At 44.4% G+C, this 22,397-nt stretch overlaps 1 protein-coding gene across 3 annotated transcripts in view; it reads right to left on the bottom strand.

Annotated features, from left to right (window-relative positions):
- STARD13 (StAR related lipid transfer domain containing 13) overlaps positions 1 to 21,703 on the bottom strand; it is a 514,731-nt gene extending 493,028 nt beyond the window's left edge. For all 3 annotated transcript variants that reach the window (XR_009456449.1, XM_019498243.2, XM_059717011.1), the window contains exon 1: positions 21,617 to 21,703. The gene's annotated coding sequence lies outside the window, so the exon portion shown is untranslated. The remainder of the gene's footprint in view (positions 1 to 21,616) is intronic.
- Between the last annotated feature and the right edge of the window lie 694 nt (positions 21,704 to 22,397).

Here is a 22,397-nt window from a genome sequence, read left to right as displayed (position 1 = left end):
CGCCATATTGCTGCCCTATCTGATGAGCTGAGCATCCTAAACCCATTTAGGATTCTTAAACCAGGCATTCCTGCACCTAAGTTGCCTGAGAGGCCTGACTTGGTACTCATGCTCTGAGAAGATCTAACACTCCCCAAAACTGGGATCAGCGCAAAGCATACCACCAAGAGACACTTGCATCTAAAACAGGAGGCAACCATCTTTCCTCTGTTATTTTAATAGTTATAGCAAAAGTTGGAGATGGGGGTTCTGGGTCCTCTTAAACACTAGTCTCCCAGAAGAGTCCCCTAAACACCGGTCTATACGCTAAGTGGGGATGGGGACACTTTTCATTCTCCCTGTTGAAACTGCCACTGTGTAGCTGACACAAGACTCATCAGATTAGAGTACAAGTAAACCAGAGGAAGCATGATTGTTTAGCCCAGTTTTGCAGGCACTACCCTGGGAGGGGATAGTACGGTGCTCTGCACCCAGCTCCATAGTGTGAACATGCCTTTAAAATTATTGGATAAAATGCATAAACACCATTGGAAAGTATGACCAGAATCCAGAGCTCTACTCTCATTCATAGTGATTTACAGTCAGGCCCTCCCTCCGTCTCAGACCTGGCAGTGCTGGCAGCCTGTCCTTTCTGCGAGGAGGAAGAGAAGGAGACCCTTTTCCATGCCTTCCTGGACTGCCCCCAGCTGCAGCTGCTCTTTAGGGCCCTTTGCATCTTCTTTGGTGCACTGGACTTTGACTTTTCTGAGACCGTGCACATTTTTTCTATCCTGTAGTGAGTGGTCAAGGGGAGCATGATCTGCCTGGCCTATTTCCTGCTGGGCCAGGCCAAGACGGCGACTCTGAAAAGCTGCAAAAACTGGTTTGCAGGGGCTGGCTGTGACACTACTCTGAAACTCTTCCACTTCTTGGTCCTGGCACGTGTCACATTTAAAACTGGACGCTTCACCTTGCAACAAAATGTGGAACAGTTTGTGTTGTGCTACACCACTGAGGGAGCGGTCTGCAAGGTGGAAGATCGACAACTGGTCCTACATGTGTAACCCCATGAGGGCATGGGGGAAGGGGGTTTCAGTCTCAGGTGGCATGGTGTTCTTTGTCACTAACAAGTGTTTCATGCTTAGTCCCTGCACATACCTTTGAACTTTCACCATTTATTTTTTTAAATATTTTTATGATATAAGTTTAAAACGTCTCTCTCTCTCTCTCCCTCCCTCTCTCATTCTGAGCTGTAGTTTCAACAGGAACTTTAAAGGGCATCCCCACCCTAGCTTAACCTATATCCTTGGGTTCCAGCACCTTCTGGTGAGGTGACAGAGGAGGCAGCTTTTGAATCTTCTCAAGCTGAGGACTGATTAAAATCTCAAGCTCCCAATTTTTGAGCAAGTGCTTGGTCTACTACACTTATTACATGCTTATATGATATGCTCCTTCATTTTTAATGAAAGAGGCTATGAATATTGTGCTTTGTGTTGAACTTCACATTATCAGTATTTATTAGGTGTGGTTAGAATATACCTGCAGAATCAGGCCCCCCAATAGAATATGGCAGCAGTTCTGGGCAAGTGCATTAGCAAAACTTAAGGAGCCAAAGTGTCTGTAGGCAGATAAGAAGGGTTTTGTGGATTGCTCACTTGGATTTAAAGTGCCTAAACTCCATCTAAATTGCACACTGCTCAAGTGCTTTTTTGGGGAACTTACTCTTTGTTTTAAACTACTGCTTACAAAATATTTATACTGATAGTCAGCTGTCTTTAAGAATCTCAGAGTCAAGATTCTGATGAGCTCATTCATCTTTTATAATGCAACAGCCCAATGGATCATTAAAACAGGCAATTGACAAGAAAAGAGTACAGGCATTAATTTAAAAAACAGAAGCTAAACATCTGCTCCAAGAACCAGTTTTCTAGCATGTAGATGAGTGCATTAAACTTTGAAGTGTTATAGAGTATTTTAACTTCTACCACACCAGCTGTTAGATATTTTTGGCCATGGTGCAAATATTATCTGGCAAGTCTGTATGAGCAGCTGACAAGGATGAAGAATGTCAGTTATGAGAAACAGAAAATGCAAGCCATATGGCACCAATATTAAGCTAATACTTTAGGTGTCAGAAAATATTTGGTTATGCTTAATTTGAGGGCTCCAAATTTATAGACAATTTAATTATTGTGCAATTTTATACACAATTACATTTACATTTCCATATTGTCATAACTGTAATCTTGCCATTTAACAGTAATGCAAATTGCACAGAATTTGTCAGTCTGCAAACTTAAGCATGCTATTATCAGCAAGGCCTAATCCATTTCTTATTCATGTGTGTAATCTTTATTTGTGTGAGTAGTCCCACTAAAGTTAACTGCATGATGTTTTGAGTCAGAGTTGCAAAAGCTTTGTTAAGTTGTATCTGAAGGCTTTTAAACATTTTTTAATTACCTGTGTAAGTCACATTAGTGACTAGCAGACCTGACTTTAGGGAAAATGGTGCCTTGGGGCTGCTTAGCCATGCTGCCTGCCAGATGGGCACTGCCACCTTGCCCTTGGTTTGACCCTTAGCACCTTCCTCCTGGCTTATCATGCTGCCTGGCAGCACCTGCCACCACTGCCACTGCCACCTGGGGGATTTTTATCCCACTGCCCTGGACAGCTAGCTTAGCTCTGGGCATGGCTGAGGGGGGAGTGGGCAACACTGCACTGCCCCCAGGATTAATTGCAAGCAAAGTCCTGAGACAGCTCCCATCTAGCATGAGCAGCAGGGCAGAGCAGGGCAGGGTGTGAGCGTGTGTGTATATGGCACCCCCTTGACCACAGCATCCCGGGTGGTCACCCATGCTGCCCACACCTAAGGCCAGCTCTGAATCGTAGTATAAATTAGGGTGTTTCCACAGAAGTAAAAAAAGCCTGATTTTGACTGCAAACCTCTAGCTGTTCCTCTTAAAGCTGTATCTGCTTTGCATTTTCAAAGGAATGTGCAACTGTGGAGCAACTATGTTGTAGCTTCACAATTGTTGCAGGATAGACTCCAGCATCATACTATGGCTAAACTGGTGGCTGGAAATGTAGGAGAAGGCAAAGCTCATCCATATCTTTACAATATGATCTATACCTGAATCTGAGTCCTCTATCTGCCTGACAGAAGTGTCACTTTTAGCAGGTTTAAAGCAGGTTAAGTGCCTTTTGCACCACTTTAATGGCATTGCTGTTTGCACATTCAACAGCATATTGCGTGTTAATTCTAGCTGCTGCAGCATAGTGCACCTTAAATGACTTTGGGACGCAGCAAATTACTTTGGGGCACTGCATAGTAAAGCACCTCCGAGGAGTTTTAGTTTCCTACCCTACAGCCACAGAGGGAAGCACCAGGCTCCGTGTGGCTCAGGGGCTGTGTGGGCAGACCGTGCCCGGAACGGCAAGTTCCACAGAAGGGGGGGGAAAAAAAAAAGCAGCGAACTTGATCTCCGTCCCAGAGCCTTCCTGAGCTGCGCAGGGGCCTGGTGCTTCCCTCCATGGCTCCAGTGGCCCCCGGGGCTGCCTAAGCCGGGTGCCTGCAGATGGGTGCTGCCTGGTGGGGGGGCCACACTGCCGTGGAGGGAAGCACCAGCCCCTCCTCACAGCTCAGGGACTGCTCTGCCTGCCAGCAGCTTGCTCTCCCCATTCCGCCACTGGAGAGGCAGGTAAGGATCAGGCTCTGACATGGGTATACATGACATGGGGGTTTACTTTGCCCTAAACTGAAGCAGTGTTTTTTAAAAACCATCGCTTCAGTTTAGGGAGAATTAAACCCCCGTGTCATCTACAAATGCCCCTAAAGACTCAGAGAGAAGCTGGGTAATATCTCTGAATAATATGAAGCCTTTTAGTGACCCTCCTTGTCTTCTCTCATAGACACCTTTCAGACCGCTGTCAGAGCAGCATTCTGCATAGGTAGCGTGGCTGTATATATCTGTACATAGTTAATAAACTTTGTTATTTGGAATCAAGCTGCACCAGTGTGTTCTCCCTAGATCTTAATGTGAAGAAGGCAAAGAAACAGCAGACATTGACACTTTGTGATTGCAGAGATCTTAGAAACGCTTGAATCACTGGTATGATGAATAACTTCCTCATACAGGGTGCATCTACACATGCAATTATTGCGCATGAGTAAACTCCATTTGAATGTGTGCCTGGGAGCAATAAACTCCGGAGCAATAAGCTCTGGAATTTATTCACGCACAGCACACTGAGCCAGGTCAGAGCAGCCTCAGCTGTTAGGGGAGCCAGGGGACCAGCCTGCTGGCCCAGGGCTGCTCTGACCCTGCCCAATGTGCTGCTTAAAAGTTGGCTAGGGCACAAGAGTGCTTCAGCATGGGGCTAGCACCCTCATGCCCCAGTCAGCCACGACAGTGTCTACACGTGCTGTGCTGTGGAACTTTTTACTCCACATCAGGCACTTGTATTTACAAGTACTATCCTGTTGTAAAGTCAATTAGTTTACTCTGGCTTAATAGGGGTGCATGCGTAGATACCAAGGTGTTTACTGTGCAGCTCATTAGTCAATTGTGCAGTAAATGTCTTGTGTAGATATGCCCACAGACAACAAAAGGATTAAAAATGTCTGGCTGTTTGGGGAAAATGGCCTTGTTTGATTGCTTATTTGAAGATCAGGCCACATGTGCTGAAAGAGTGGAACTTCAACAAAAATTATGAACTCCAGTCAAAATAACAATTGATTGAATTTCTGGACAGGCAAATGACCTCTCTCAGGATAGCCTAGGCTGATAGCAGAAAAAGAGCAATTTTTCAGAGATTCAGTTGTATAGTTCATAGCGACCACACCATTAACACATACTGTTCAGAGCTAAAAAAAAAGAGTTGCAGCTATCCTTGGAGCATATATCCACTTCTAGAAGGGATTGAAGCAACCCTTATGACACTCCAACTAAAAATGTATTGCAGCTATGCTCCTTTTCTGAACAATAAGCTATTACCATAGCCCAAACATGGTAGTCTGGTGCATCCTTGGGAGCGCCCTATGACAGTGAATCCACAGAAATTATTTGGAACACGTATGGACAGTTTCATTTTGAATAGATGTTTATTCTGAGTAGCCTAGTATTCTGTATAAATTTGGTTCATTTGGTATAAGTGTTAAGACTTGTTTTCAAGGACAGGAGTTCTTGAATGACAATAAAACTCTATTCATATCCAAAGAATCCCACTTTGTTAAAAGAAATTGTATTAAACATCACATCATCTCCTCATCATGCTGCCACAAATAAATTAATGGAAAGATTTATTCAGACTTTCACAGAAGCCATTCATGTTACAATCCCAGATAAAGGGAGCTTGCCATGTAAGGCAGCAAATATTTGGTTGGCTTATAGGAATCTAGTATATTCTACAAATCCTGTCCTGGCAATGTTGTTTACAAGATGTCATTTCAGATCTTGCCTAGACTTGTGAAGGCCTCAATCACAGGTCCATTCACAAGAAACAGTGTGATTAAATGGCCGCTAATAGTCACATGCAAATACAGTTTTCACATTAATACATGAACACCTGGAGTGACTGTGTCACAGATGGCTCTTTTCTCTTATGGGGCAGAAATGGACATGCCATGAATAATACTCATAAAACCTCCTTTGAGCTCAAATTCAGGAGGATAGTCTCTGAACTTACAATGCAGATTCAGGCAGTAATTTGTGATAGCACAAAGGAGGCTGACATCCCAGGTTCCACTACAAGTGATTCTAATGCTACAGAGAAGGAAGATGTATGAGATACACCAGAAAGTGCAGGCATTGGTTCATTTCTATTGCAATATCTATGAGACGTTACTCAGGAAAATACTGCAAAACAACTCTCAGGCTTAATTTGTACCCTGGTGTGTATAAGTAATGGCAGTTTAAAAATGACATGGCAAAGGGGAAGGAAGGTGCAGTGGCTCTCTACAGGACCTTCTTATTACACATTGCTTAAGCCAGTGGTTGGCAACCTTTTAAGGCTGTTGGGTGGATCAACCTAGTTTGGGTCTGGGGCAGGGAGACTGGTGGCACTAGGACCCAATCGCTGCCACCACTTTTCCCAGGAGTTGCACAAAGAAAGCACCCGCCACTGCTACTTTTCCTGGCAGTAGCCCAGAGGAAGTGTCTATAGCCACCACTTCTTCCTATGGTGGCAAGGGAAAGTGACTGCTGATGAAGCCCCAGACGCTGCTGAAAGCTGGTGAAGCCTCATGTCAGCAGGTTGAATCAAATAGCTGTATGGGACAGATTTCACTCACGGAGTGTAGGTTGCTGATCTCTGGTTTAAGGCATTAAGAATCCATCCAGAGCAGTAGAGTATATAGGTAGCTAGGTCTTGTGTATGTATACAGAGTTAATATCTGAGAAGCAAAGATTTTTTAGTGTCATCTCTTTTACTGGGCAAACTGCATAATTGAGATAGAGTTAGATAAGGTTTTGAATGCAAGACAGTTTTTATCAGGTCTTGCCTTCTAAAGCATGTCTAACTCTATCCCCACTATACAGCTGATCCAACAAAACATCATTCTAACACTACCATAATACAAAGTTGATACACACAGTTATTTGGAAACTAGCTGTACCAGTGTTGCTTTTCCATATTCTTAATAGTTTGTAGTGACCACAATAGTGACACAACAGCACAGGCGTGACATAAATTATTCTGTAGGAAGGAGATGCAGCATAAGCATTACAAGCCAATTTTCCACCCCCATCAGCAGATACAAATGTTAGGTTGTCACTGTCTGGTGATTAATCATCGTAGTAACTTACAATATAGCGGACTGCCCTATCACAAATTTATAAAAGAGTTTTATTTGTCACACAAGCTTCCAATGTTTCCTTGTTGCTTTTCACTTTATTCTCTTCCTTGTGCAAGATGTCACATGTTTGAAAGCTGTTCTTGACCATTAGTAAATCTCCTGTGATCTGGCATCAGTGACATATGTCAGGACTATCTTTTAGTGCCTGCACATTTTTTGATGCTATTGGTGCCTTTCATTACCAGTCCCAGGCAGAAGTGGCAGCAAAATGTAGTAGAGCTCTGTGCATATACCCATATTTCTGCGGGGCACCACAGAGTATTTTCCTAATTGCTGTCTGATCATTTTTCTCTCTGAAAACCTAGGGGCATCCTAGGTACTGCCATTTTCTCTTCTTTGAGCACCTGTAGTTTTGTACTCCTGAAAAGTTAGTCCAGAATATTTTGAAATGGATGACCAGTTTGTTACACACTGGGTATGTTTATAACACTCCATTATGATACCAGGGAGTGCCATATTGAGACGCGCTGTGCTTGGTTGGCAGGTCCTACCTCCCACAATGGAAGTAGTGTATCTAAGTGCAGCACTGCACACATGCCAATAAGTTCTGCTTAGAGGCAGAGCCTACTAGCTTGCATATTGTGCTTCATTAAGGTAACTACACTACTTTTAGTTCAGGAGGAAGCATGCAAAGAGCCAATATAGTGTGTCTCAGGATAACATTGCTTGGTGTCATCATGGAGCAGTCCAGGCATACATGCTTGGTGCTGTGACCTTCAAGTCAAACTCTGAGAACTTCTATAGACTCATAAAGGTCCTAATCATATTATCAAGTATAACAATACTTAGAAAAGAAGAAATAAGAATGCTACCCTCTTAACTCTTCCTTCTGCAGTAACTAAAAGCCAGCTGAGGAAGTGGTAAGCCTAGCCAGAAATAAGTCCCAATAAAATGGTGAGGTTAGGTGTAGACCAGGAGGTGCTCTGCAGCCCACCTGCAGCCGACAAAGGATTAAGTTGTAACCCTTAGGCTTCCACCTGGCCATCACTCCCTGCATTGCTCTGGTTGCAGCATCTGTCAGGGCCTCTAGGCTTTCCCTCTGGCTTCCACTTCCTATGTCTGCCCCAGGGGACTGTGCAGTCTGAGAGCCGTTGCACAGTACACTAGGGGAGCCTGTGCCAGACAGCAAGAAGGGGGTGGGGACAGCCTGCAAGCCTGAGGGGTGGAGTGGCTGCCTGTGCATGCAGTGGAGTGGTGGGTCACCCGTTTAACTGCTTGTCTATGTGCATAGTGGAGTGGGTAAGGGGACTGTCCACATGTGTTGTACAGTGAGGGGGCTTCTCACATGTGTGCTGAAGTAGTGGTGGGGAGGACTGTTGCGTGGGGTGCCCTTGGTTTGGTTTGCACTAGTGTCGTCCATGAGCATGCGGCCCCCCTTGGTGTAGCCCATGTTGGCAGGGTTGCCAGCACAAGACAATTTTTTAATGAAAATCTGCAAACTTTTTACTGAGGTTCAAACTCTTTTAGTGACCTATGTTTTACATAATGTAAAGCTAACCCTTCTGCCAGGTCCTGGACAACCATTGTTACAAAGTTTGATTGTTAGTAAAAAGTTTGCATATTATCATTAAAAAAAATGTCTTTGAGTTGGCAACTCTGATTGACTGTAGCAATGTTTTACATCAGGCTGCCCCCACCCCAAGGATTCCTTACCCACTCCCATGCCTTAATACCCCCAACCTCACCCTAAACCATGCTGCCCCCTAGTCCATTCTCCAGACTTACCACTCCTAGCCGCACACCCTGCCCCAGCACAGACCCCTAAAGAAGGACTATTTGCTGCCTATTCAGGACCTAACAGTGCTACAGGCAGGCAGTGGGATGCAGCAGCAGATGGCTGTGGTGGGGAGAGCTACAGGCTACAAAGCCCTGAAAGAATGATCCAGGTTAGGTGGGGAACAAGCTGGGGAGCTTGTTCCCCGCTCAGCTCTAGGATCATAGAGCTGGGTAGGGAACAGGCTGGGGAGCTCATTCCCCACTCAGCTCTGCTGTCACAGAGCTGGCACTGGGAGATAAGGTCTCCCAGCTGTCCTCTCTAGGGCTGGAAGATCAGGATGTCCCAGTCCCTGCTCCCTGATTGCACTGTTGGTGCCTGCCACTTTAAGGGCCAGAAGGCAGCAGCCAGCAGGTGCCTGATGAGGGCAGCCATTTTGGATCTGGGGCTGCCCATATAAATGGGGCAGTTCTGCTGTGGGTGTCATCTGGAGGTAAGGGAGGATCTGTAGGGGATGGTCAGGAAGCTCCTGGGTATGATCTAAAACTGTACCCTGCAGGGGAGTGGGTGGCCTGGTGGGGCTCTCAGTGGTGCAGGAGCCCCTAGGAAATGTCAGGCCAGTTATCACCCTGGTGAAAGGTGGGTTGGGGTGTCTTAACCCTTAGCCCCCACAACTGGGTGGGTTATCCCTTGTGTGGAGGGTGAACCCTTGGAGGGAAAGAATAAGGGCCATAGACTCAGGCCTGTCTGAATTTCCCCTGACTAGCCCATGCTGGGGCCAGGAGCGGAAGGGTTGAAGGGCTGGGGGGCCCACCATGAGGAACAACTGAGAGCTGAGGGCCTGGGGCTCCAACTGGCTTGGAGGTGGGCCAGGGCTAGAGAGCTGAAGGTCCTGGTGGGGGGATCACACCTGAAGGGGGATCAATTCAGGAAGCTATGTTGCCTGGTATGACAGCAGAAGAGTATGCCTGAAGGGAGGAATCCAGGTGGGGTTCAAAAGTAGGATTCTGGGGCCCAGAGTGAGGGGCTGCTGATTATGAGAACATAGATGCTATCTGTGAGGCTTGGGCTGTGGTGTAGGGGAGGAATGGAGCTGCAGATAGCACCCCCTGGCATCAGAGTAGAAAATGGGCAGCCTCCTGCTTATTAACATCTAATTAACAGCAAGGCGTGGTGGGTGAGAAGGTGGGCAGTTAGCCCAGGAACAGGTGGGTGGGCCACTGGGAAGTCAGCCCCGAGCAGGCCCCCTGTTACATGCCTCTACCAAGGATTATTTTTACTGTTAAAAAGGTGCCATACTTGCTCATGTTTACAGTATATCCACAAATATTGTATTACATTGTCCATAACTCCTCTGCACTGTTTCCTAGTACCTACTTTTCTCCCTACCTACTTAAAGTACAATTACTTTCCTGCTCTTCTCTTTTTAAGTTTCTTCCTCCCAACCTAATCCTATTGCAACACCTATAAGAAGCTAATAAAATAGCTAGATGATATGAAATGTATGTGTATATGTTGATTGGATTATTCTCTTACTGTTTCAAAGGAAGGCCAATGGCCCAAATCCTGTTTCACTTCCAAAATATCTAAAGTTTTGCCACCACATGCCTAAAAAGTATGCATCTAAAATAGGAGGGCAATCCTGTTCCACCCAAAAAAATGCACAGTTTCATTATTCTTAATGGGCAGCCTTATGCATCTTCAGAGACCAAACCAGTGCAACCCTCCTGAGATTCATAGCTTTCCCATCCTCTCACTGATGAGAGTTATGGGCAGCCTTATGTGTTTCCATACATTTGCAATCCAGCCCACTTGAAGGGAAAATGTCTACCTGAACCACAGGTTCTAGAAAACGGAAGTATTGACTGCAGTGGAAAGTGAAATGGGGGGCGAAGACAATGGTTTTGAACATTCTCTAGGTGAGTAGCAACCTAGCACTCAGGGCTCTTTCTTGACAAAGTATGCTGAAGCTCCTCCAAGCTGCATTTATGATCTGTGTAAACACAGTTGGTCAGAGTGGTTCTTTTGTCTAAGGAATTGGGTAGTAATGTAGAGTTAATGAACTTCCCAGCCAGAATTAGTTCACAATAGAACTTAGGAAGAGGTAGACAGCCCAGGGGCCATTCTAGATCACTTCTGAGCATGCAGAGTAGCCCATGTCTATTTGTGGCTGCTGCACAAGATGGAATAGGATTATATTTAGTGACTGAGGCTACTAAGAGATGCTGCATTTGTCCCAGGATAAACCATTTTATCCCAGGACAAAGTGCAATCATTTAGACATCCATGGCCATTGTCCTGGGATAAATCCTAAAAAGATTGTGGAATAAGAAGTACTACCAGTCTATCCCAGGACATCACAAAGCATGCCTGAATGTTTATTCTGGAATTGCATCATTGAATCAGTGGCAGAAAAACAGCAGCACATTCAGCTGCTCAGTAAACCCCTGATTATAAGGGTGACATGTTTACATGCCAATCCCTGGATATTTCTGTTCAGGGAAAACACAGGCACAACTTGTCCAGGGTCTGTTCCTATCCATAGCTGCCAAAAAGCAGTATTAGTGTTACTCAGATGTTTTAGTAAAGAAAAGGATTTAGGAATTTGTACGTGCGCGCATACACAGAACCTTGTGTTCCAATACAGGCAGTTCTTGACTTACAATGTTTCGAGTTGCAACATTTCGTACTTATAATGTTTATAAATTGACACCCTGTTTCAACTTTATGATGTCAGTTTCGACTTACAACGCTTGATCGGATGCGACACCATGCCAGTGAACAAGTTCACTGCATCGCTCATCTCCCTGGAGAACATCTGTACTAACTTCCTTGGACGCTTCCTTTAAGAAAGCAGACAAGACTCCAGGAAAAACCTGCAGCCAAGACTCCAGCCAAGTACTCTTCAAAAAGTCCAACCAAGAGCCCTTCAAAAAGTCCAGCAAAGTCATCTCAAAGAAGTCCTTCCAAATCAATATGATTGCTATTTACAATATAGCTACATTAATGTGTTTATATTACTCATCTATAATTGATCAAATACAAAATTCTGGGGTATTTTTGTTGAAAATAGGATATCAGGCCTTGGTTCAGGAACCAATCCCCCATTTATAACATTGTTTCTTATGAGAAAATTGGTTCCGAGTTGCAATGTTTCAACTTAAGACACGTTTTTCAGGAACCAATTGTGTCCTAAGTCTGAGGACTGCCTGTATAATATATATTATAAACTTATTTTACCTCATCTCCTAAGCAGGATATCAGCATTCAGTTTAGACATGGGGTCAAGCCAGAAAATTCAATCAAGATCTGGAATGTGAGTACACCAGAGTTCAAGGATGATTGGATCCAACTTTTTGTTTTAGTGTTTTATAGAAAAAGGTTTCAGTTGATAAATCCTGATTAGGATTTCAAACCATAATTCACATCTGAAGGGTCTGGTTCTGTTTTCTCACTTGTGTTCATCTCTAATAATGTTTGAGTGTAAGCATAGTTTGACTTTTATTTACTGCCCTAAGCAGCAGTCGGCTCATAAAACCCCCCAAAACAAGGGCTCTTGTTTGTATTGTCAATTACAATAACAAACTGATGACAAAAATGAATATTGTGGTTGTAACTGCAGTGTTATTTATAAACAGTGAGATGCAGAAAAGTGCAATTTAAATTTCATTCTGAATGATGTTCAGGCCTGGAGCTCCCTAATCCACAATTTATAGCTTCCTAAATTGAACTCATTACTCTTATGCTACAATACTGTTTGTTATGATAAAGGGAAATTACTTTTCTGTCAATTACTCTTGCAAGATTGGCTAATTTACATTTGTAGGGAGTATGGAACAGAATCTCAGAGTTAAGTAAAATAGTCAGGACTACAGCTTTGCATACTCTCAATTTTTGCATGCAACTGATGACTTTCCTATCCCAAATACATTCCAAAGACCACACAAGTATTAGTAAACCTTTTGGAGACTTTTGTCATTGATGAGAACTTTAGGTGAGAATCTGGTATCCAGATAGCTAGGTTCATCTACAGCTTCAAGCACATGCCCTCCAGCTGTGGTGGAATGTAAAGCATACCAAGAGCAAGGCAGTATATAACATCTCTGTTTATAAGGTGAAAATCCAAGATGACTGGCCTATCTTCCTGAGAATGAGCAATCAAAGCACCATCATCAGGTAAGAGAAGTTTGTGGACAAATTGTTGTTGTTCACTGCTACTAAATAGCTTGCTGTTAGTCCTGAATCTAATACAAACACCTATATCAAGATCATGGAAATCAGCTAGTATCAGGACAGTAAAAACAGTGTAGGTGCAAGGACAGAGCTTTGTTTTACATTGTTTATCATGGGAAATAGATTGAGGCTATTCCTAGCTTCTATCATTACTACCATACCTCATTATGAAATAGTATCGGGGAGCCAATCTTAGATAAAAGCCTCCCTAAGTAGGGACCTACTGAAATCACGATTTCACAGATTTTGCAAAATCTGGCATTGCCTGCCAAAGTGGGAAATGCCTGCAAAATCTGTGAAATCAGCAGGGAGGGGAAAAAAACCCAACTTACTGAAAATAAAATGCTGGCTCCCCAGGGGGTGCCAGCAGTCCTCAGGGCAGGGTTCAGGGTGGGAGGAGGTGCATCTGCCTGCTCAAAGGGCTGTCAGCAAGACAGCTGCTGCCCCCACCTCTCACTGCTGACAGGTAGCCTTCACAGCCAATCATGTAGACCTGTCCATCTCCACTAATCAGGCTACATGACAGGCAGCCCTCACAGCCAATCAGCAATGGGAGGGGGGAGCTATGATAGGCAGCCATCGCATCCAATCAGCAATAAGGGCAGTGCCACTGGGGCCCCTCAGCCAATCAGAGGCATGGAGGGCCACTATACTCTGCCTATGAAATGGCCGTGGGGCTCCACATTCTGCATGCAAAATTAGCAGGCAGCTGCCCCAATTTCGGTAGGTCCCTATCCATATGCCTTCTCTGCAGATGGTGTCAAATGCCTTTGTAAAAACAACAAAGACACACAACATGTCAATGTTATTCTTGTTCCATTTCCATTGTACTTGTTGTCCAGGAAAAATCATGTCTGTACATGCCAGGGTTATTTCTCTTTCTATCCAATATCTAATGTAAAAACATATAACCAGTTCAGGGAACAGAAGCCAACTGAGTGAAAGGAAAGCTTCAGTATACATTTAGGGTATGGGGACTAGGGCTATGCGAAACAGCACTGTTCCATTTTGACTTCCATTTCGCTGTTTCGAAGAGACAGTGTTTCATTTTGCTGTTTCAAAACGCTGTTCTATTTCATTTTGTCAAAACTGTTTCACGCTGTTTCGATGTTTTACCCATAGGCTATAACGGGGAATCACGAAAATGCCTATAACTTTGTCATTTCTTTCCTGATTCAAATGAAAACAGCAGGGTGGTAGGCCCTGCTGCAGCCACAAAGCTTGCCAAGTTTCAAGGAGATAGGTGCAGGCATTTCTGGGAAACTGCACCTCAAGCTGCTGACAAGTAAAACTCTTGACATGTGAATTTGTGTGTGTGTGTGTGTGTGTGTGTGTGTGTAAGGTGCACCCTTACTGGTGCTGGGGCCTTTACATGACACAGTAGTGTGCCACAGTGAGGTCTCCTCCTCCCCTACAGTCTTATCTTGGTCCACCACTTTTAAATAACAATAGGTAAGTAAGCAGCACAGTAGCACTAGCATCGCAGGCAGCCAAACTGTCACAGAGCCATTATTTCCTTTCCTGCAGGAGCTTCTTCTCCAGCAGCTGCCAGAGAACTCTTCCTGCCAGCCCCAGCCCTGGGGCTTAGATGTTCCCAGGGCCCTGCGTCTCTGTGGTCAGCTGACCGGGGATGGGTGCTAGGGTGTAGGTTGTAGCCATGTTGGTCTAAGGACATAGCAGACAAGGTTATTTGGGTCAATCTGATATCTTTTAGTAGACCAACTGAATAGTTGGAGAATTCTTCTTTGCAAGCTTTCAGATTTAAAAGCCCTTCCTCTGGCTGAGGAAAAACCTGCAGTTGGGGTGGGGGGTGCGCGCGCTGTTCCAGGATGGAAGGAATAGTAAAGAAAACAGAGGCTAGCATGCAATGCAGGCAAAACAGCCGGTCAGTGAAAATGGAAATGGAGGTGTCAGGGGTTGAGAGACGGGTTGGGGTAGGGGATAAGGGGGATGTAGCAGGTAAAAGCGGAGAGGTACCCGGGAAGCCAGATTTCCAGCAGGTTGTAGTGTATCAGAATTCCAATGTCTATATCGAGTCCATGAGTTTCTGTACCTAGGAGGTTGATGAAGTGCAGTTCACAGGCTTGTCAGTGAAAAGTGGATTTTGCGAGCAAGGCCATTTCATGGATGGCTTTCTGTTGCTCCGCCAGCCTCTTGAGCATCAGGTATGTGGAGTTCCACTGAGTCTCTACATCCTGCATGATTTTGTGCTGCAGGATGTTCAGTTTTCCTTGTTTGTCCTGCAGCATCTTGCCCCACTTGATGCTGTGGTGGAAGTAGCCTGCTACCTTCCTGCATTTGGAAATGAGCTTGCTGGTGGTGCTGCCACCATCACTGGCAGCCCTGTCCCCCTACAAGATGTCCCTGACAACAAGGTGCAACTTGTGTGCCACCATGACAATATTGGCCCCATTGTCAGTGACCATGAACCTGCAGATGAGCTTGCCCTGCCCAACGAGCCACCCCTGCACCAAGCAGTTCATGGTCCCCATGATTGCGGATGCCATGTGGGACTCATCCATCACCTCAGCTTGAAGGAGAGCTCACTGAGAGCCTGACTGGGCGCACCAGTGCCCTGTGAGGGAGAGGTAGGCATGATCTCCACTGTGGCTGCTCCAGTTGTCCGAGGTGAAGTGTAAGGGCATCTGTGGACCTGCCTTGCGCAGCTCCTCCCTCAAGTACTCCCTGCATACAGGGCAGGTATCACTGTCTTGCTGAAGGTGGTGCATGCAGACACTTGGTATGATGGGGCCACGAGCACCATGAGCTGCCTGAACCCTGGCCACTCAACTAAGGAGAAGGGCTGGCCATCCACAGCAAGCATCTCCCCAATGATCTGGGTGACCTCACTTGCCTTGGGAACGCACCCCCCTGTGTGCCCACCTTTTCCCCCACTGTTCCAGGGTGGCCTGCCTCTGCTTTGTGGGGACAGGGACTTTGGAGTGAGAGTGGGACTTCTTTTGGGGCACATTCCCACTGGTGCTAGGCTGAGAAGAAGCAAGGGCAAGGGAGTGGTGCCTCCAGAGATGCATCAGCATTCCCATGGTGCTCATGTGTTTTGTTCCTTTGCCCCAGCTGGTTTTGGCTTGGCAGTGCAGGCAGATAGCATATGTGGGATCATCTGCCAGCTCAAAGTGATCCCAGACCACACTACCCCCTTGCTTCTGGGGTGAGGGTGCATGTGCAGAATGCTGCCTTTTCTCCCTCCTCAGCAGGCAGAGGCACAGCAACAGGAGGAGCGGACTCAGCCGAGCCGCTTGCCTCCACAACCTCTACCTCAACTTCCTCTGAAGTGCCTTCTGGGGAAGGAGACCTGGCTCTAGGGGAAACTTGAGAGGTGTGGGGCACAAATTCAGATGATTCACCATTCTTCCCAAGAATTTCCCTTGCTATGGCACTCAGATGCAGATCCAGATCCAGTTCTTCCTCCAGCACTAGAAGGCTCAGGATGAGAAGTGAAATGGGGGTGAAGGAGACTGTCATACTGGTGTTGCTTGTTGTCATGGTGGTGGTGAGGGTTATGGCAGGTGCTACTGGAGGGGATGCAGACTCAGGCAGTGGCACTGCTCCCCTCTCCTTGCTGCCAGTAGAACCAGAAACCTCATGCCTGCTAGTTTTAGGAAAGAGGCTGTAGCTCAATTTGGGTGGGGGCGATATGTGGGGAGCCAGAGGAAAAGCAAGGGCAACACTGGACCCCTGCTAAACCAGAAGGGACAATTGACAACCGACGCCCAGGAAAAAGCCAACTTACTAAATGGGTACTTTGTCAGTGTTTCACAAGTCCTATGGGATGCTGCTGCCCATCACGGGACAGGGACGCCCGGGTGAGGGTGATTTCTAGCCCTCCATCAATGCTGACCTCGTGAAGGAACACCTTGAAAGGCTGGACACCTTCAAGTCAGCCGGCCCTGACAATATACAGCCCAGAATACTCAAGGAGCTGGCCAGCATCATAGCTCAGCCCCTGGCATGGATCTTTGAGAACTCCTGGTGCTCTGATGAAGTGCCTGAGGATTGGAAGAAGGCCAATGTGGTGCTTATCTTCAAGAAGGGGAGGAAAGTGGATCCAGAAAACTATAGGCCCATCAGCCTGGCCTCTATCCTTGGGAAGGTCTTAGAAAAGATTATCAGAGAGGCCATTCTTAATGGACTGGCTGATGGCAACATCCTAAGGGATAGCCAGCACGGGTTTGTTGTGGGTAGGTTGTGCTTGACCAATCTTATTTCCCTTTACAACCAGGTGACCTATTACTGGGACAAGGGAGAGGAGATTGATGTCGTACATCTTGACTTTAAAAAAAGCATTCGATCTGGTATCCCATGATCACCTCTTGGCAAAACTGGCCAACTGCAGCCTTGGGTCCACCATGATCCGCTGGCTGGGGAATTGTCTCCGTGGTAGGACCCAGAGGGTGGTGGTTGATGGAAGTCAATTGTCGTGGTGCCCTGTGACCAGTGGGGTCCCTCAAGGCTCTGCCCTTGGACCTATATTGTTCAACATCTTCATTAATGATGTGGACATTGGAGTCAGAAGTGGAGTGGCCACGTTCGCCAATGGTACCAAACTTTGAGGTAAAGCATCCACACCTAAGGATAGGAGGGTGATCCAGGAGGCTGACCTTGACAGGCTCAGCAAGTGGGCGGACGAGAACCTGATGGTATTTAACACCGAAAAATGCAAGGTTCTCCACCTTGGGAGGAAAAACCTGCAGCGTGCTTATAGGCTCGGCAGTGCTACACTGGCTAGCACTATGGATGAAAGGGACTTAGGGGTCATGATTGACCACAAGATGAACATCAGCCTTCAGTGTGATGCTGCTGCTAATAAAGCAAGCAAAGTGCTGGCTTGCATCCATAGATGCTTCTCAAGCAAATCCCAGGACATCATTCTCCCATTGTATTCGGCCTTGGTGAGGCTGCAGCTGGATGCAACGGCATCCAGGTTTGGGGCTCCACAATTCAAAAAGGATGTGGAGAATCTGGAGAGTCCAGAGGAGAGTCACATGCATGATCAGAGGTCAGGAAAACTGACCTTACGATGAGAGGCTGAGAGCTATGGGAATCTTCAGCCTGGAAAAGTGCAGGCTCAGGGGCGATTTTATGGCCACCTATAAGTTTATAAGGGGTGTTCACCAGGATCTGGGGGAACATTTGTTCAACAGAGCACCCCAAGGGATGTCAAAGTCGAATGGTTAAAAACTACTGCAAGACAGTTTCAGGCTGGACATAAGGAAGAACTTCTTTACTGTCTGAGCCCCCAAGGCCTGGAATAGCCTGCCATCAGAGGTGGTTCAAGCACCCACTTTGAATGCCTTCAAGAGAAATTTGGATGTTTATCTTGCTGGGATCCTATGACCCCAGCTGACTTCCTGCTCCTGGGGTAGGGGGCTGGACTCAATGATCTTCCAAGGTCCCTTCCAGCCCAAATGTCTATGAAATCTGTAGGACTGGGCACTTATTTTGCAGCTTTGCCTTTTTGGATTAGTGGACATGGAGTATAGTTGGTGGACATGATTGCAGAATTAACCTCTTCAGCTAAGAAGGTGCTGGGGTATTTTCTGCAGCAAGCAACACAGGGAAGGACAGAGTTCCCAGACATGTGCATTGATAGTCCCTGTAATCTGTAGACCAGTGCATAACTGTTATAATATGCAGGAGCTGGGAAATCAAAATCCCAACCATGCTGCAAAATAATTATGTTAAATCCTTCCAGCACAATGATCTAATATGATTATTTTATAAGATAGATGCCCTCTGTCTGTGAAGAGGGAGACTGTGAGTGCATTTACACACTTACTGTACAGTAGTCTAAAAACACTGTGCAGTAGCATGCTGGTCAAAAACCATGTTAATATGCTATTGTCCAGTACTATTAGGCTACCACTCAGTAAGCATGACAAAAAAAGCATGCGCTGGCACTACTGCGCAGTAGCATGAGTTACTGTGCATTTAGTTAGTACTTTGTTAAGCACGTACTAAATTAAATGTGAATTAACTACTGCACATTAATGAACATGTAGACACACCCTGTGTGTAGGAAACAGCAGTTTCATTTTAATTGGCCCATGAATCTGGAAATCACTCCCAGACTGGATTAGAAAATCATGAACCCCCATGTTTACAGAGTAAAACATTAGACTTACTTTCTCACCCACATAAAAAACCAAAACAAAATCCTTTAAAGTCAGTCCTGGCAAACAGGAAGACAGAGAGAAATATAGCTAGGTATATGCTTTATAATTTGTGAGGTAAGGGGCACGTCTACATGAGATACTAATGTTGCAGTAGACTAATTCTACTGCACATTAACATGTCTGGAAAAACTGCAAATGCACTAATGCACAGTAAAATTAATCTACTGTGCATTAGTGTCACATAAAAACTGCTTATCTGCACTAATGCACAGTAGCATCTACTATGGTGCATTAAGTTAGTATCTGTAATTACAGGTACTAAATTAGATGCACTGTAATTACAGCGCATTAATGACCACCTAGACAAATCCATGAATACCTAAACAGACACTGTTGCTAACACTGGTTTGCAGAGTCATACATAAAATCTGGAGTGGAAGAAAAATCAGGAATAGAATTTTCCTTAGAAAATGTTGACTGTGCTTTTTAATATAGTCTTTTGCTTTGAAAGATGTTCTAACTAGAAAATCAAACATCAGACCTGTAGTTAACAGGCAGTCTTCCTTGTAATGTTTATAATTGTAGTTCTGCTTTGTTCACCTCTTCAAATAGTCTATCTTGGCGCACACGCCACCTGAAAATATTTCTCAAATTCCTTTCCGAGTTACACGGGCTCAAATCTAGAGTAATTCCATTGGCTTCAAAAGAGTTATCTGTTATTTTGAGTTATGCAAGCAAGAATCTGACCCACTGTAAATATGAAGAGGAAACAAATGCTGTCAATTTCAGTGATCACAAGAACTAGACTGAATAGAATAGTCTTGCAAACAGGAAACATTCTACAACATACAAATTATAGAAACCATTGAATGTATGGACTTGATGACTATTGATGTTTAAAAGACATGCACATGAAAGTATGTCAACGTATGGTCCATTATTTAGGTGTTTGTTTACCTTAGTTTATTACTATAGAAGGCAGGGAAATAGATTAAATCTTACTTGATTTTTAACTGTATTAAAACAAATGTATTGTGATGTGTTAATTATAAATACCTATCTGTTTATAAAATATAATATTTGGGGATTTTAGATGAAGAGACTCCTTCCAATTGAAAGTGACTCTTTATTTTAGAGCAGTGGTGAAGCAATCGTCTGCCTGCAACAAATGTGCTGCTCTTTCATTCTTCAGGACCCCTTGCAAGATTGTTTGCATGTAAGCACCATCTTCAGCCTCATGGAAAAAAAACCCAAAACAGCCCACTTATATTTCTCTTTTATATAAATAGATAACACTGTTTATGCTTCAGTGACCATGAAGAGGTAGAGATGAACAGGAGGGGAGTCATGATCATCACTAATAAATGCTGTGGGTCAAAGTCAAAGATTAGTTGAAGTAAAGAGTAAGCAGTGAATGATGCCTTCTTCCAGACACCTCAGCATGGAAGTGACACTAATTTAGATTCAGATTCACTTAGACTCGCACTCACTTATCGATATTATGTCACTTCAGTCTCCTTCATGTGCCACCTCTGAATTAGCCTCTGAAGAATATTCTGGAAACGAGAGTCTAAGTAGGTGCATTATACTCCAAGAGGAATGAGGGAATGGGGACATCAGAAACATCTTTTATTGTAAACGATTTTAAATTAATTGGGCTGGTGTAGGACCCATTTGGAGTAGTCTAACATAGAAAGCTTCCCTGAGGAAAGATTGAAAAACAAACCTTTTTAATAGCTTAAAATTTAGCTTTTATCAAGGAACTAGTAAACTAAGAAAAGTTCGAGCACAATAGCATTTCCCATGCAAGATAATGTATAAAGGAACATTTTAAAATCAAATTGCTTCCTGCCCAGCTTACTGCTGAGTAGGAAACTGAAAACTCTACAAGTTTGGATTCCCAGACTTTTTTCTTGAATCTGCAAAACTGGATCCAGTTGAGCTGGTGTTCAGCTCCTAAAGATATCCTAAGCCAAAGGGAAAAGCATTTAATAATTCTCATTTATTTAAAAAACATGCATAGAAAGGTTTAGACTGAGTATGAATTTGTTTCTAACTACACTGAATAATTTTCTCATGCACTGGCAAACATACTATATCATTTTGTTACAAAAATATTTCTATAAATCTGCATCATAATGAGTTATAATCTTTCAAACCAATTTGCCACAATCATCATTAATTGACCAGCTTGCCAACACCTGATACCAACAGATATTTCACCTAAGTGAGTGCAGTGCCATACAATTGTAACAGCAGGGTTTAAACTAATCCCTGTTCATACACAAGCAAGCACCAAATGACGCTCATGACAAAGACACACGGAGCAGCCTGACATTTGCCTACAGCTCTCAGGGGATTCTCCCTCAGCAGGACTGGTCCTGCACATAAAGCACATTTTCAAATGGCATAGATAATTTGGAGCCATTTCCATCCAGACTGATTACATTCGCTAAAAAACACACCCTTCTTTCCAGTATGCATTTATGGTGACAATAGCAAACACAGCTAACACTTTGCAAAGTTTTTCAAAGCAATAATTGTTTTATCTGATAAGAATTTGCAGTAGTTTGATAGCAAAATGTTATTAAACAGATACTCTACAACATATACTTCATGTAAAAGTTGCACATTAACAAAGAATTTAGAGATTAGCATTCATATTACACCCACAGTTCAAAGCCCAAGCATAAAACTTCTTACTTGGCAGCTGTGGCTCCAGGCTGTCCTTAAAGATAAAGCAGTCCATCAGATAACCTGGTTTTGTTTTCTTGCATAAAAATATAATCTGTCATAGGCACACAGGCTGACTTGCAAGGACCACCCCTTGTTCCTGAACACACCAATGGGAAGACCAGGGGAGCATGTGGGAAGCTGCTTCCCTGAGAGCCTGTCACAATCAGCATATGCTCTTTGTGACTGAGGTGCCAAATTAACCTTGGTGTTAGTATAACAAAGCCTTTCTCTGCGGATGTCCCAATCAGCCATATAGTACAGCTCAACATCCAAGCCATACAATGGTAATAGGTAATAAAAATGGAGGGGATGAGAAGATGAAGTACACAGCCATCTTTACAATGCACACAGAAAGGCATAGTCTTTCGTGAACAAAACCAATTAATTGATTTCAGTAATATTCTTCAGTTAATTTCTTCTGAAGTTATGCCAGAGCTTTTCGGGTTTCGTTTGCTTTCTTTCTCTTTTGTTATCTAATACTTTTATAAATTTTTAAATATGGTTTTCTGTTCGCCACCACTATTCTCCTTTAACTTTATCAATCTGAGTTCTTACCCAGTTATATTTTCGAAACTTAACTTTAGGCCCCAATCGCACATGATCAGGTTTATGGGGAGAACTTGTGCTGCATGGAGCCCTGCTGAAGTAAATGGGCATCTGGTTATAAATCTGGACTAGGAAATTTGGTCTTTATTTTTTTTTCCTCTCTTCCCCCCCTGCAGTCTCTCCTCCTTCTTCCCCAACCACT

The sequence above is a fragment of the Alligator mississippiensis genome, chromosome 1 (genome assembly GCF_030867095.1).
Source record: "Alligator mississippiensis isolate rAllMis1 chromosome 1, rAllMis1, whole genome shotgun sequence".
In the NCBI taxonomy this organism is placed as follows: domain Eukaryota; kingdom Metazoa; phylum Chordata; order Crocodylia; family Alligatoridae; genus Alligator; species Alligator mississippiensis.
Note: the sequence above shows the minus strand (reverse complement) of the source record. Positions and strands in the feature narration are given on the sequence as shown.